The 13,938-nt window shown below is 40.5% G+C and overlaps 1 protein-coding gene and 1 long non-coding RNA gene across 9 annotated transcripts in view; one reads left to right on the top strand and one right to left on the bottom strand.

The window, feature by feature from the left end:
- The window catches only part of GRIA1 (glutamate ionotropic receptor AMPA type subunit 1), a 200,696-nt gene that overhangs the window by 100,901 nt on the left and 85,857 nt on the right, over window positions 1-13,938 (bottom strand). The window lies entirely within an intron of this gene.
- The window catches only part of LOC309336134, a 31,087-nt gene that overhangs the window by 3,903 nt on the left and 13,246 nt on the right, over window positions 1-13,938 (top strand). The window contains exons 2-4 of one of the 2 annotated variants that reach the window (XR_014153905.1): window positions 23-141; window positions 12,009-12,113; window positions 12,417-12,763. This is a non-coding gene — a long non-coding RNA (uncharacterized lncRNA). Of the gene's footprint in view, window positions 1-22; window positions 142-12,008; window positions 12,114-12,416; window positions 12,764-13,938 lie in introns of those variants that run through there. The other variant, XR_014153904.1, reaches the window with a different exon arrangement.

Genomic DNA, 13,938 nt, shown 5'->3' with positions numbered 1-13,938 from the left:
TAATAACTCTGGTCTATTTTAGGAATTCTGAAGAGGAAACCTGAAGAAGGTGTCTAAAAACACACCATGAAACAAGTTGCCATGCATATTAAGCACCATCAGCTAACAGAGCTTGTGGTATGGGAATATAGAAGAGGAAAAGTAAGTAATAGTTTCCAGTCTTACAATGATCTGAATTGTTGTAAGATTTCTGGCCTGAAAATTATCCCACCCCTCAATCAAAACCATACTGGCAGGGATCAATTTCATGCCTCTTCAAGCAGCTGTCCCGTATATTCTTCAAGAACTAACACGAGTAAACTAATACTGCATTTCTTCAAGGATAACTTCTGGCTGCAAATATACTCATGGACCCCCAGCCAAAAAAATACCAGCATAATTCAAATGGGAGAGAGAGCATAGGTCAGTGACACAGCATACATTTCACACACAGAAGGCTACAGATTCAGTCCCTAGCACCAAGGAGCAGAGACTGTAAGAGACCTCCGCTGACTGAGACCATGGACAGCTCCTGCAAGACAAGAGCAGATAATGCTGAGATAAGCAGCCCATCTGACCTGGAATAAGGCAGTTTCCGATCTTTCTTATTCCTAGCTCCTCAGTTTCCTGTGCACATTCAGGCTTCATGTCTTCTAATTAACAAGTTAACTTGACTGGGTATCTCCCTCACAGCAAATATAGAAAAGCTATTGGGGCAAATACAAAATAATAATCCGCTAAAAAACAACTCCTCAACAGACTATACTCCTGAGCCATCACCATGACACTTTCCAAGACAGTGTTCCCAATTTTTTTCAGAGTGTGCAAAAGGGACTGTTGCATATATTTAATGGAGTATCTTAGAAGAAAATATGGTGGCTCTTCTTTTTTTGAGACACACAGTTTACTGGTAGGGACTCACTAATGGGTTGTGTCCTGAACCAAGGTGGGTCACAACAGAAGCATTTCCAACATGTGAATATATGTTAAAAGATTAAGAATTGGGTTCCCAATTGCATGTTTGGGGTCTGGGTCTGAGAAAGTTGAAGATACCAGCACAGCTAAACACCTGTTGCCAACTAAGGCACTCCATTAAAGATACTGGACAATTATGAGTGCTAGTTTATTTTATTCACTTCATAAAATTTAATCACTGTTTGATTGTTTAAAAAACCCCCAACCCTTAAAGCAGTTTATAAAGAGCCCAAAAGGATAAAATTATCAGTAAAAAGCAGCTAAAGCAACTATTGAAAACATTCAAAATATTAAGATCATTGATGAATTAAAAACAGATTAAAACACATGTCAATATTCTAAATATCTGGGTAGGCTTGTCTAAACAAAAGTGTTTTTAGCAGGCACTGAAAAGAGTGTAGTGAAAGGGTCTGTTTGCACACATGTGGAACGAATACTACGTGGCACCTGTAATTGCTGGTTCTGTAGAACAAAGTGGTTGAGTGGTCTGGTGATCTTGCTGGTAAATTGCTCCCAAGTTGTTAAGGGCTTTATGTATTAACAGTAACACCTTGAACTGGGCCTGGTAGCAAATTGGCAACCATGCAGGTCTCTGCAGCATTCTGCACTAACTGCAGCTTCCGGATCAAGCACAAGGGAAGCCCCACATAAAGCACATTGCAGCAAACCAGTCTTTCAGCAAACCAGTTATAAGCTCCCAAAGTACTTTAATTAGCAGGTGTTACTCTTGAGGAATTTTTAAGTAGGTCAATACTGCTCCTTTTTCTTCCTGTTGAGTCTCAAGATAATCACGTTAATTTTCTTAGATATGATGTATGCTGTTGGGAGTGGTAAGAAATTGCACCTGAGTGCTGCTTCTCACATTACATGAATATGCATATAGGAAATAAAACCATAGGTGACACCCCCAGCCCCTTTCCTGTTATACATATGGAACTGCTCTGTTGGATAACAATATGTAAAAATGTGACTGTCTTAATACACACATGGATCATATAGATCCATGTGTCCTTTTGCGCATGTTGGTGCACTTTCAGTTGAACTCTACCACAGTGTTTCTCATCCATGCTTATGAGTTGTGCTCAGTAGGATGTAGTCACACTCTGTTGTTGCTATGCCCTCCCCTCAGTTAGTACTTCCTCATCCACCCATCTTTAACTAATTAAAAACCATGAAACATTTTTGCATGTTTAGTTTTTTGGGCAAAGGGTGTGCAAGTGAAGACACAAATTCAAAAGCTTATGCCGTGTGGTGTGACTTAATTTCTAAATAAGAGGTATGAAATCAATCTTGCCTGAAAATCATACTTGAGCTCTTTGCATGAAAGCTCATTCCCTGCTCATTCCCTGCCATAGACTGCTATTTTTAAAAGAGAGAGGAAACAGTGGCCCACTGCACATGTGAAATGGCACAGATTTGTACTTTATACTGCAAATAAAGCACACTTGAATGAAATAATGTGGATTCAAAGGAATGTGCTTAAGCAAACATATTTCAGTATATGCAGTAGGTAGACTTTCCTCTATTCAGCAAAAACAACCAGCTTCTCTTAATTTTTTTCTGCTGCTCTGGGAGACTTCCCTCCTGAGAGTGGGTAATCAGCATTCCTTCCTCTGAGAGCTTAGCAACAATGATTTAGAATCCTTTACAACATTGCTGCCTGCTGAAGCCTTAGACAGTTACCTCCACATTTTGCTTTCCAACTTTCTTTATAGATGTCAATTGACACACAGGCAACTTGCATCTTATACTAGTGTTCGGTTTTTTACACATAAAATGTAAAGCTGGATGGAAGCCTGCTTACCCAACTTTTGAGATGGTGATGCAAGGGCTCTGGCTGGATCCCAGAGCCCTCCTGCTGCCTTCCTCAAACCCAATAAGCACTCCTGCTTTGGGGGAAGGCAGTGTGAGGGCTCTGGGATGCTGCCAGAGCCCTCACACCACCTTCCTTCTCTAAGACAGGTAAGCCCACAATCATAACTTTGTGCAGGTGGTTGGGGGGAATAAATAAACAGAGAGTGGGTTTCCTTTGCTCTCCATTTAGTTGTTTATCCCCCCCCCACCTACCCACCTGCGCAAAGCTGTGATTGCATAAGTTAAATAAGTGTAAGATGCAAGTTTCCTGTACTTTTTTTAAAAAAAGAAAACTGATGGGGTCTGGTACATGTGTAACCCACTGTCAGTGGTCCTGTTAAAGAAATATTGTTGGTACAACTAAACAAAAAATAATAATCCATCAACTGAAGCTATTTTATGTCTTCTGGTCCACATACCTTATACAGCAGACTATGATGCCACTAAACACATTAATTATAGTTACTTCTATAACACTCACATCGTTTCAATCTCTCTACCTTCTTCAACACTGTATCAGTCATTAGCATTCAGCACGCCTCCTACGCTGTTCTCAGCTAATTGTTAATCCCAGCCTCTGAAACAGATTGCAGCAGCAAAGAACTCAGAGTTCTGTCTTTTCAAATGGTTGAAGCCCATTAGATTATTTGCAGAAAGGACTGCCTGTGGATTAGATAACTCAACAGAGCAATATGGAGAACTCTCTGGCTTTCTTAATAATCTATCTCAATATAAACCACTGCAGTAATCTTCCTTGCAATATCTCAATTAGTTAAATTAAATTCATTGTTGAGGAGGTAACATGTTATACTCCTGTAACTAGTTTGCAATTCACATTAAATGTCAGTAATAGTAATCCTGTGGGGGAAAAACAAAAAGATGCTGTGGGAGTAATTCTTATTTGTTTAATGGAACAGGTTACTTGGACATTGTACTATTTAATTAGATGTCTATTAGTCACTGAATACTGACTGTGTTTTATTTAATGCGGTAACTAGGATAAGAGATAACACAATTTAAGCATTGCTTTTCCTTGAAGAAAGCATTTTTTTTAAAAAAAAAAAAAAAAGAACAAGCATTCTTTTTATTTCTGAATGGCTCCAATAAACCTTTTCTTCTTTGCATTCCAGACCTAACTAAAAAGTTATTTAAAATGGAGTACTACAGAAGCCTGTAACATATAAATTAAACGATGGTATGAAGCATATAATAGTTACATTTTTGCAGTATAACAGGAATAAGTAATCTGTGGCCTTCTAGATGTTGTTGGACTCAAACTCTCATCAATCCCAATGCACTTGCCTAATGGGATGCTGGGGGCTGAAGTCCAACAATATCTGGAGGGCCACCTTAGCTGCTGTATAGGTTAGAATCATAGTTTTTGGCTAATGTATGTGTGCTACACCCACTTATTTTTTGATATTTGCCAGCCCCTCTATCTCACCTCACAATTCTGGTTTACTCCCAAGATGCCTGTATTTCATAAAGAGCAATGAATTATTGTTACATCAGTGCTTTTTTCCCTTAAAAAATGTTTAGGGGTACTCTCATTTTCCTACTCATATTGAAATACTGCCCCTCAATGAGGCCAAACTTAGATTCACAAAATGTTTAGGGGTATGTGTACCCCTGCGTCCCCCCAGAAAAAAGCACTGTGTTACATTATTTGAAATCAAGGGGGGAGAATTTATGGAAGCTACTTTAGGGTTTTTGTTTTTCACTAGAACCCTGAGATTGAGCGCCCACAACCACAAAATACTGACCAGGAAGAAGGGGTGAGGGGTGAGGGGTCAGGGACATATTATTAGAATTTAGGGGCAAGATGCCTCTAAGCACCTGCTCAGCTTCGGAATTTGTTTTCACAAAATTCCACTCCTAATTTTCCTCCCAAGCTTTCTTCATCTCAGCAGCCTAAGTTAGGAGGCAGTGATGGTGCTTTCAATTACTCTCTAGCAATTTGACCAAAAGGACAAGTAACTGGATTCGGTACTGCAGACCTTACCCCGCAAACATGCAAGAAATAGGTAGGGTATGTTTATTTTAAAAATAATTAAAAACAGCAGCACAACCTTTAGAACACAATTAAGAACTAGTTTGGGAATTAGAAGACAAAAGGGGAAAGAACAAAAGCTAACTTGCCTAGGCTGGTACAAACCATATCAGCACATTGACCCCACAAATCCATCAGGTAACTAAGGGGTGTACCCAGGTGTTAAGAAGTAAAGGTGTGAGGCTAATACAAAGCTTTATCCAAACTCGGCCAGTAAGTAGCCTGTCAGAATGCTTGAAAGTCAGAAGATGCTAGTATCATGGTCAACACTCATGACAATACTCTTTATTTAAAGCATTTCTCTAGAAAATAATATTAATAAATAGCTATCAAGTGTTGTAGTTCAGTGTTAGAGCATTTGCTTTGCATACAAGACAGTATTCAGGTGCCATGTCCCATCAGTGCAAAGATTTCTTCTTGTGCAACGGGACGTCCCCCCTGCCCTTGCTCCAGAGGGTTGGATTTAGGAGGCACACAGGAGAGGAGAAGAGGAAAACAAGAGACTTCACACTATAGTCAGACTCTCATCCGAAAGCTTGGTGAGCTGCTGTCAGCCAGTGCAGACAATATTGAGCTGGATGGAGCATACTGTCCGACTCAGTATAAGACACCTTCCTATGTTTCTGTTATATTATTAGCAGGGAGTCTGCCCCTTAACCAGATGGTTAGAGAACATTGCAGGTCGACTTATAAGCAGTTGCAAATATATGTGAGAAGGTTGCTATTTATCCTGTCAAAATGCTCTCCTTCCAGACTGACAGTTTTACCACCTCTTTAACAATAGTTGAGGCATGAGGATTTTGTCCAAATACAAAAAGCTCCAAGTGTAGCAGACACACCATACTTAGCCGACAATCTTAAGAGGGGAAAGCATGACACTAATTCATTGCAGAAATAATGTTATGTTCTTTTCTTTTACTATTCTAAACCGCATATTCTGTACAACATAGCAATACATGCATGACATTCTTTTAAAACTAGCTTCATAATAGGAGTCTTTTCCAGCCTGGCCTCCAGATGCTGGTGCTCTATCACTTAGTTACAGACCTCCTGTATCTAGCACCACTTTTTTTAATATCTTCCCTTTCTTTCATGATGGCAGCAGTTGTTGTTTTTCCCACAGTGCCTTTCTATTTACTTTATCATTTCCTAGAAAACCCATCATTCTGATCAGATTTGGAAATGTTATTATGCCAGGGCTGCAGTCAGTAGTCAGCTCTCTTGCCACTAGAGGGGCTGCCATTTCTAGGTGGGGCTTCAAATAAATGCAAGAGAGTTGATGATTTCCTCACAATCAAAAAACCAAACAAAAAACCACACCTTCTATAACTTTGTCACCATCCTCAAATCTTCATGAATTGTTTTACAGTGGTACCTCAGGTTACATACGCTTCAGGTTACATACGCTTCAGGTTACATACTCCACTAACCCAGAAATAGTGCTTCAGGTTAAGAACTTTGCTTCAGGTTGAGAACAGAAATCGTGCTCCGGTGGCGCAGCAGCAGGAGGCCTCATTAGCTAAAGTGGTGCTTCAGGTTAAGAACAGATCTCCAGAACGAATTAAGTACTTAACCCGAGGTACCACTGTACTCTGAAATGTGCAAAGAGGGCCCAGAGCCCTTTATTAACTTGTAACGAGCACTTTCCTTAAATAAATAGTAAATTCTCTTATCCTTCCCTCTTATAAGCAGCAGGCCTAGTGCTAGAGCTAAAGGTGGGATTTTAAAAGCATCAATGAAGCATGATTGCCAGGATGAATTTTGGGTGAGCAAAGCTGGGGGCTGAATTTGGAGCACTGCCACCAGCTGTGATGGTTGTTGCTCCCAAGCATATATCTGCCCTTCTCTGTTTTAGAAATGTTTTCTAATTCTTTAAAGAGAAGTGGTTATGTCCTCATTAGAAATCCTGTTGGTTTTCATAAAATGTTAAGGTGGGTCTCACTACCTCTGGGTGAAACCAAAGACCCATCTAGACTAGCAGCCTATTTCACAGTTGCCAACCAGTCAACGGACAAAGAAACTGGGTGACACCCAACATTAGTCAGAGCGTACCCATTGAAATCAGTGGGTAACTGAGGTCTGTGGATTTCAATGGGTATTCTCTGAGTATGACTAAAGTTGGATCTCACCCACTGAAATTACTAAAAATCATTTCCCCAGGAGCACTGGTATAAGAAAGCATCATTTGAGATGTGTGGAGGTGGAATTGCAGTCGCTGCCTTCTGTGTCACTGTCCCCACTCATTCCACCTCCAGAACTTCATGTATTCCCCATTTATTCTGCCGTTTTTGTTGGCTTTTAATTGCTTGTACCGTTTTGATTATGTTACTGCCTCTCGGAGAACATTTGAATACTGAAGCTGTAGGATATGCATTTAAATAATAAAGAAAACATTCATTTGCTACGAGTCCAGCTGGAATTTCAGAGCAACAGATTAATATATTCCCATTGGCATGGGGTAGATACTGGCTCTGTACTATATTGTAGCCTTCAAACAATTTTTAAGGGCAGGCACATGGTGAGTGCATTATCATATATTGCTGGAGGATATGCATTTAAATAAGAAAGAAAACGTTTATTTGTTCTGGATCCCGCTGGAATTTCACAGCAACAGTATAATATTTTCCCATTGGCACTGGCTAGATATTGGCTCTATACTGGATGCAGCCTGTACACAGTTTTTAAGGGCAGGCTCACAGTGAGTGCATTACAATTTACCACATCTTTATCTGGGCTGAATGCCAATGCACAATTGTGTTGTTGTATTAATTCTACGAAAAACCGAATTTTGTAAAAACGTGATGTGAGCAATCTAGCTTGTTGATATCTGCAGGGTCAAGAGGCAGTGCCAAGGACTCTAGCTCTGCCTGGTTTGTATGTATGTGTATGTGTAGTTTATTATTAGCATGCTCAGCCTGAGGGCAGTCCCTCAAATGGTGATGGAGAAACCTGAAACTGCATCAGAGAAGCTGGTGGAACTGTGATCACAAGGTGCAAATGTCTGCTCGAATTATGAGTAACTTGCCTCCCCTCGCAAACATTTGTCCTTGTGGTGCTCCGAGATAGCAGAGGTGTCATAGTGCATCTCTTCACAGCATCCCACAAATTCACTCACATTTCTCTCACACGTTAAATAGATTCTCCCCCCGCCTTCGCATTCCCGACCTTTGATATAGGCAGTTGTATGAAGGCAACACACTCTCCCTGCCTTTTTCTGATTCTATCACTATAGTCTCTTGTGGCCTTCAAAACAAACCATTTCTTGGCTGCATATGTTTTAAAAAGGAGTTGTGAGTATCCCAGAAACCATCATTTTCTCCACTCTGCTACACCAGTCTTATTAAATGCTAATCTTTAAGAGAGAAGGCATGGGCAAAGGGCAGTAGGGAGCACAGAAGGTCTTAGAGTTTGATCCTTTGCATCTCTCCATTTAATAAGGGTATGAGGTGGTAGAGCCAAGAACTTCAGAGACACCGCAGAGAGCTGAGCAGGTCAGAGTAATAAGCTGGATGGACCAATAAGCTTGGCTCAAAAAAGCGGGGGTCAAAGGACAGTTTCATCTGAATGGAAACAACATCCAAGAGGAAACCAATTGCATGCTTTGTGTTCTGCATGCTTTCTTTACTCTGGGATTTTCAAAATGTTGAACATTGTCCCCAAATCAGCATGTGGTGGGGAATCTGGGGTGGGAGACTTGCACAAAGCTTTTTGAGGTGTTCAAGGTGCTGAATACAAAAGAGGCAACATGCTGGCTTTCAATGTGTAATTTCTTGCAACCCCCTACACAGCTATTAACCTTTTCTCTATTAAAATGCATGCTTCCATTGAATGTTTGAATCACTGGAAGCAATGGTGTTATTATATCTGTGTGTGTGTGTGTGTGTGTGTGTGTGTGTGTACACACACATATATGTACAAAACCACAAATACAGTAAGGTATTCACAGTTCTTGTTGCTATGTAATCATCTGGATTTGTAAATAGTAAAATGTACTGTATGCGGCTATATAAACAGAAATATCTCATAATATCTCATTGAGATAGAATTATTTCACAAATTAAACTTTCTAGAAGCAAGAATGCATCATTTGTCTTCACATTAGCATCCAATCAGTGCACCAAAATTATCTAAATATGAGATATGGGAGAAATGTCATGGGTCTTACCTACGTTGCTGACAATCATGAGCCCTATTCAGATGTTCATTTATGTCACATGGTGATAACCAAATGATGAGGCACTGGCAAGCCCCATTCTTTCCAGCAAGCCACATTTCCCATCCTTACAAGCCTGCATGGAACTGTCTTCTAAAGGGGGGAATGTCCTCCACTCATGAAGGCTCCCTGTGCAATTTAGAACTCAGGTATTTCTGTTAATAGTTAAATGCCACAGAAGGGTATTGCGAGTGGCTGTTAATATTAAACCTCTACATTATTTGTCAAAGCTTCCCTTTGTGCTAATGCTGCATTAAAAAATATATATGTTTTGACTTCTCTGTGTGATTTTGCAGTGGCAGACCTCTGCTGCTTCAGACCGCAAGCCTATACACATTTACTAGGAAGTAAGTCCAAAGACAGTGAATTGACACGTATAGGATTAGATTGTCACTATTAAAACTAAGCTAGCCAAAAACTAAGTTAGGCACCTTTCTTAGCCTTTGCCTCAGTGCAAAGCCTGAAATATGTTCCTATTGGAAGGAATCTTAGTAAATCAATGTTAAGTGCTATAAATGCCAGCTATAAAATCCAAAGTAAGGAGACTTCTCGTGCTTAGGCCATTGCTGTGCACAATAACACAACACATCTGAACCTTTTTAGTTCATGAGTAAATTAATAGCAAGCTGGGATTTGAGCCAAACAGAGGTTGAAGTGCTTTTATTGCTGTTGTTTATTAAAAACCCAACATTGCCATTCAGCTACCTTGTAGACATGACCACGGGTTGGTGGTTGCATTTAAAATGTGAAGTCTAGCGTCTGATCTATCAGACAACTCTGAGAGAACGAGATGGGTAACTTTGGGTTGCTATGGCTACTCAAGAAGAGCTTTCTGGACATTGAAGGAAGCAAGCCAGCTTTTCTTCCGGCAGCTTTTAGGAGCTGGAAGGAAAGCCTTTGAGGGCTCAAAATGTGTCAGACATTTAAATGTATACCTTTAGCCGTCTTCGGTGTTTTTATTTACGATTACATTGTTTTCTCCTTAATGGCATTATATTGGATAGGTTTGCTTTATTTCTGTTAACCTTTCTATACTGCCCTGGTATCTTTGTGGTAAACAATGGTCTAGAAGCATATAAATTAAGTATAAATAAACCAAAAGCCCATTTGGGACAATTTCCCCTTTTCCCAGCATAAAAGAATAGCCTTTGTTCTTGTTATAGATTCCTGGGGCTATTATCTTATTTTTAAGTATGTGTTGTCCACACAGTGGGATTTAAAGCACTGCATAAATTCTGGGTGTGCATTTACATTTGTCATTGTATGCCAGGAACAACCAGTTTTCCTCAAGGCTTAGAGTTGTTCTACTGAGTGGTCATCCTGCAGGAAAAAGGGGGTCTGTTTTCATGCTAAGCTCTAGGGAAAGAGCTGCAACTTCTGTCTCTCATCCACTTAAGCCTCACATCACTATGGAGCTCCTGATCTAGATTTTAGATCTAAAGAGTAGATAGTCCTCCGCATGAGGTGCCCTGGGGTCATTTCACACCTCCCTCACATTCCTCCCCAAAGCCCAGCACTTACCAGGCTTTGGGAAGGAAGAAGGAAGGCACCCCCTTGGCCCCCTGTGCCCTATGCAAGGGAACCGAATGTGCTGCCCTCTGGGGTCCACTTCACAAACTGTAGTGTGTTTGGGAATAGCATGCTGCTCATCAGCCACAGCTTGACCTTACTTGGCATAGACCAAGCCATAATGTCAGGAGGCCATATCAAGTCAGGATATAAGCAAACTGTGTGTAAGATCTAGTTCGTCTTGTCTGGCATGTTTTGTCCCTAAAGCCTTGTAGTACAACTGCAGAGTTTCTCTTCTCTACCACTTCTCCCTGTGTATCCCCCCTGCATATAACTTTTCATCAGCATTCATGTTTACACCTTTCAAAAGCTGAGATTTTTAAAAGGGATAATTCCCACCTAGCCCTCCCTTCATCCTTCCAAATCGACAATGTCTTATTTTCTCATCTACTAAACTAGCACATTTCAGAGACCTGGATGCCCTGCCAAATCACTGTGAATAAATGGGACTGTGCAATGTCAATAGAGAATCTGTTCATGAAATGGGATGCAGTTGAGAAAAGATATATACCATATGCAAAGTATACATTAACGTCTCTCTAGCCCATCTCTTCTGTCAATAGAAAAATGATTGCTTTACCCTCCGACGTTTCCACATCTCGAGAGGCATATATATGAATATTAAAGTGTGGTTATTGCTAATGGCCATATGGCATTTACATGTAAGATTTTCTTTCTTTGCTGCAAATGTGTTTGATACACCTAATCTGACCACATCATGTGCACAATAGTTTTGTGTTTGTTTGCTGGCTTGTTTGTTTGTTTGTTTGTTTGTTTGCCTGTTTGTTTAAAAGCGGACAGTAAAGAGGGGACAAGTGCAGCCCACAACATTTTAACAATAATTCATGGAGTCTTTGTTCTTTGCAAATATTATTTTAGAAGATTATGGTGATAGGGCTTTTTAAAGCCAGAACTCAGTTGTGGCACCTCTCAGGTGGGTGCCATTGCCATTGTAAGAGAACAAGGGAGGTGTTTGTGGTGAGTTCTGGCACCTCTTTTTCTAGAAAAAATAGCACTGTTTGTATCTAGAACAGAATGGCTGGTTTTCTATCCAAGCATTTATTCTGTATCAGTAATGTTTCTTTTCCCCCTCCTGATAAGCTTAAAAAATAAAACAGGACTTTGAACTTACATATTGATCATTCCCATAAACCTCGAGGGATGCTTCCAAGTGCTCAGCTTAAAAATCCCATGGGCAACCCATCCTCTTCCCTGCCACTACCCCACCCCCCTTTTCCAAGGGAAAAAACACACCTTACCTTGGGGAAAGGGAGGTAGCAGACAGCAGAAGTCCCCCATGTGTAAAGAAGAGGCCCCCTGTGGCCTCTCCTTATTGGTAACCGATAATCAGAGTGTTTTGCTTTCCAGGAACTGGCAGGAGGTGAAGCAAATGGAAGAGCGTTTTTTAAAAAAGGGCTGGCTGGATCAGACCAAAACGTTAGGGCCTACACAGTGGCCCACCAGATGCTTATGGTAAGCCTACGAGCAGGACCTGAATGCAATAGCTCTCCCATTCCTATTCTTGCTGAAAGTGCAACAGCAGATATCATTCACTGTATAATTTAATAACTCTGTTGGCAGTAAGCCAAAGGGATGCATGGGATGATCTTTAGTGAGGTAACAAACGCTCCAGAAGGCTGTCTAGCTGCAGTAGAATTTTCTTGTGGGTGTTTTAGATGAATCTCTCCCTGAGTTTGACAAGGCCTGTCAAAAACACACAGTCCCTCTGTTTCTTTCTGGTTAAGTTGTCTCCTGTTTTACTCTTTTGTTGATTAGAGCTTCGCCAGGATTTTCTCCCTGGACTCCTCCTGGTTTATTCAAGTGCCTCTGCTAACAGTTATCCAGGAAGTGCTATATATGATGGGAGGGTTGTTTCTAGCTACCCCACCCCTTGCCCTTGTTAGCCTTGCAAGTGGCTGCAGGAGAGGGACTGTGAACAACATCATGGGACGAGTGTGTCTAGGACTAAGGTGAAACTGTGAAGCTCCCTTATTACTTTTGCTTTTGGATGCTGCATGTTGTTTTAGTAGTCTTGTTATATTTATAGTATTGGCATGTGGTCCTTTTGTTATGTTAGTATATTTGCTATTGTTTTGCTATCTTACAAAATTGTTACTATGTTACTATGAATTTGTTTTTGTAGTGCTTGTTTGAAAAGCATCCGTGTTTTCTTCGTTGTAAGCCACCTTGAGCATGATTTTTGTATGTGTGGAAAACTGGCATACAAAGAAAACGAACGAATGAATACCAGGGGCCATTGAGAAATCTTATCCTCCATGAACTTGCCAAATTCCAGCTTCGACATTGCTGCAATCTCTTTGCTGAAGTGCAGTGACAATAACTGTATCAATGCCCCTGAATGAATAATGGGGTTCAAACTTGAGGATTAGAAAGCCCATGACTCCTTCAAACTGGAGTCACCCTATTTGAGTGGGAGGGTTTTTTGCACATTTCCAACCATCCTCTCTCAAATGATAACCCCACCTCTATCTGTAATGCTTCAGTTACTTGCCTTCAATTCTTGTAATGTTCTCATGTGGAGACTAATTGAAGCAAAGACGGAAGCAGCATATGGATTCCTCTTGAAAGACTCTTCCTACGCTCAAGCTGTTCACGGGAATTTCATCAGGGTACGGCCCACTCCATCCCTTCCCAAAATGCTCCTTTCTGGCTGCAGACAGGAGAATGCCTTCCTGTCTGCCTAGAAATTAAAGCAAAGGAGAGCTCCGAGATGTCCTCAAATGTCTTTTCTTTCTTGTGGGAAAAAAGGATGTGAGCAGCGCTAAGATGGGCGTCACTTCAAAACATTAGGGCAAACCCTAAGGGTTAATATACAATAAAAAGTATAAGGTCTAAGGACGCTTAATAAAACAATGAAAGCAGAGTGTGCTCCATGGGATCTCTGTGTTGAAACCTTTAGGAATAGTCACATGCAATAGGTAAAGGCTATCTTTTTTTAAATATAGTAGTGTTTGAGGAATTCAATTTTGTAAATTCCAGCACAAATTGGCATCCTGGACTAACACTCATATTCAAATTTAGTTATTTCCTGGCTTTCACACTTCCTGAATGCAGTGTCTGGCTTAAAATAAAATAAAATATCAAAACACAATTTAACATGTGTATTTTGAGAGAAAATATATTTAGAAAGGGGTTTTGTTTTTACAGGAAATGGGTGATATCCAACTAAGTACAGACTCATTAAAATTAAATAACTTTTAAGGACATTGATTCAGTGGGTCTGCTCTGAATATGACTCACACTGGATATTTCCCAATATGTTTAAAGATACATACGG

This window comes from Podarcis erhardii (assembly GCF_964252035.2).
Source record: "Podarcis erhardii genome assembly, chromosome: 2".
Taxonomy (NCBI): Eukaryota; Metazoa; Chordata; class Lepidosauria; order Squamata; family Lacertidae; genus Podarcis; species Podarcis erhardii.
This window is presented reverse-complemented; position numbering and strand designations above follow the sequence as displayed.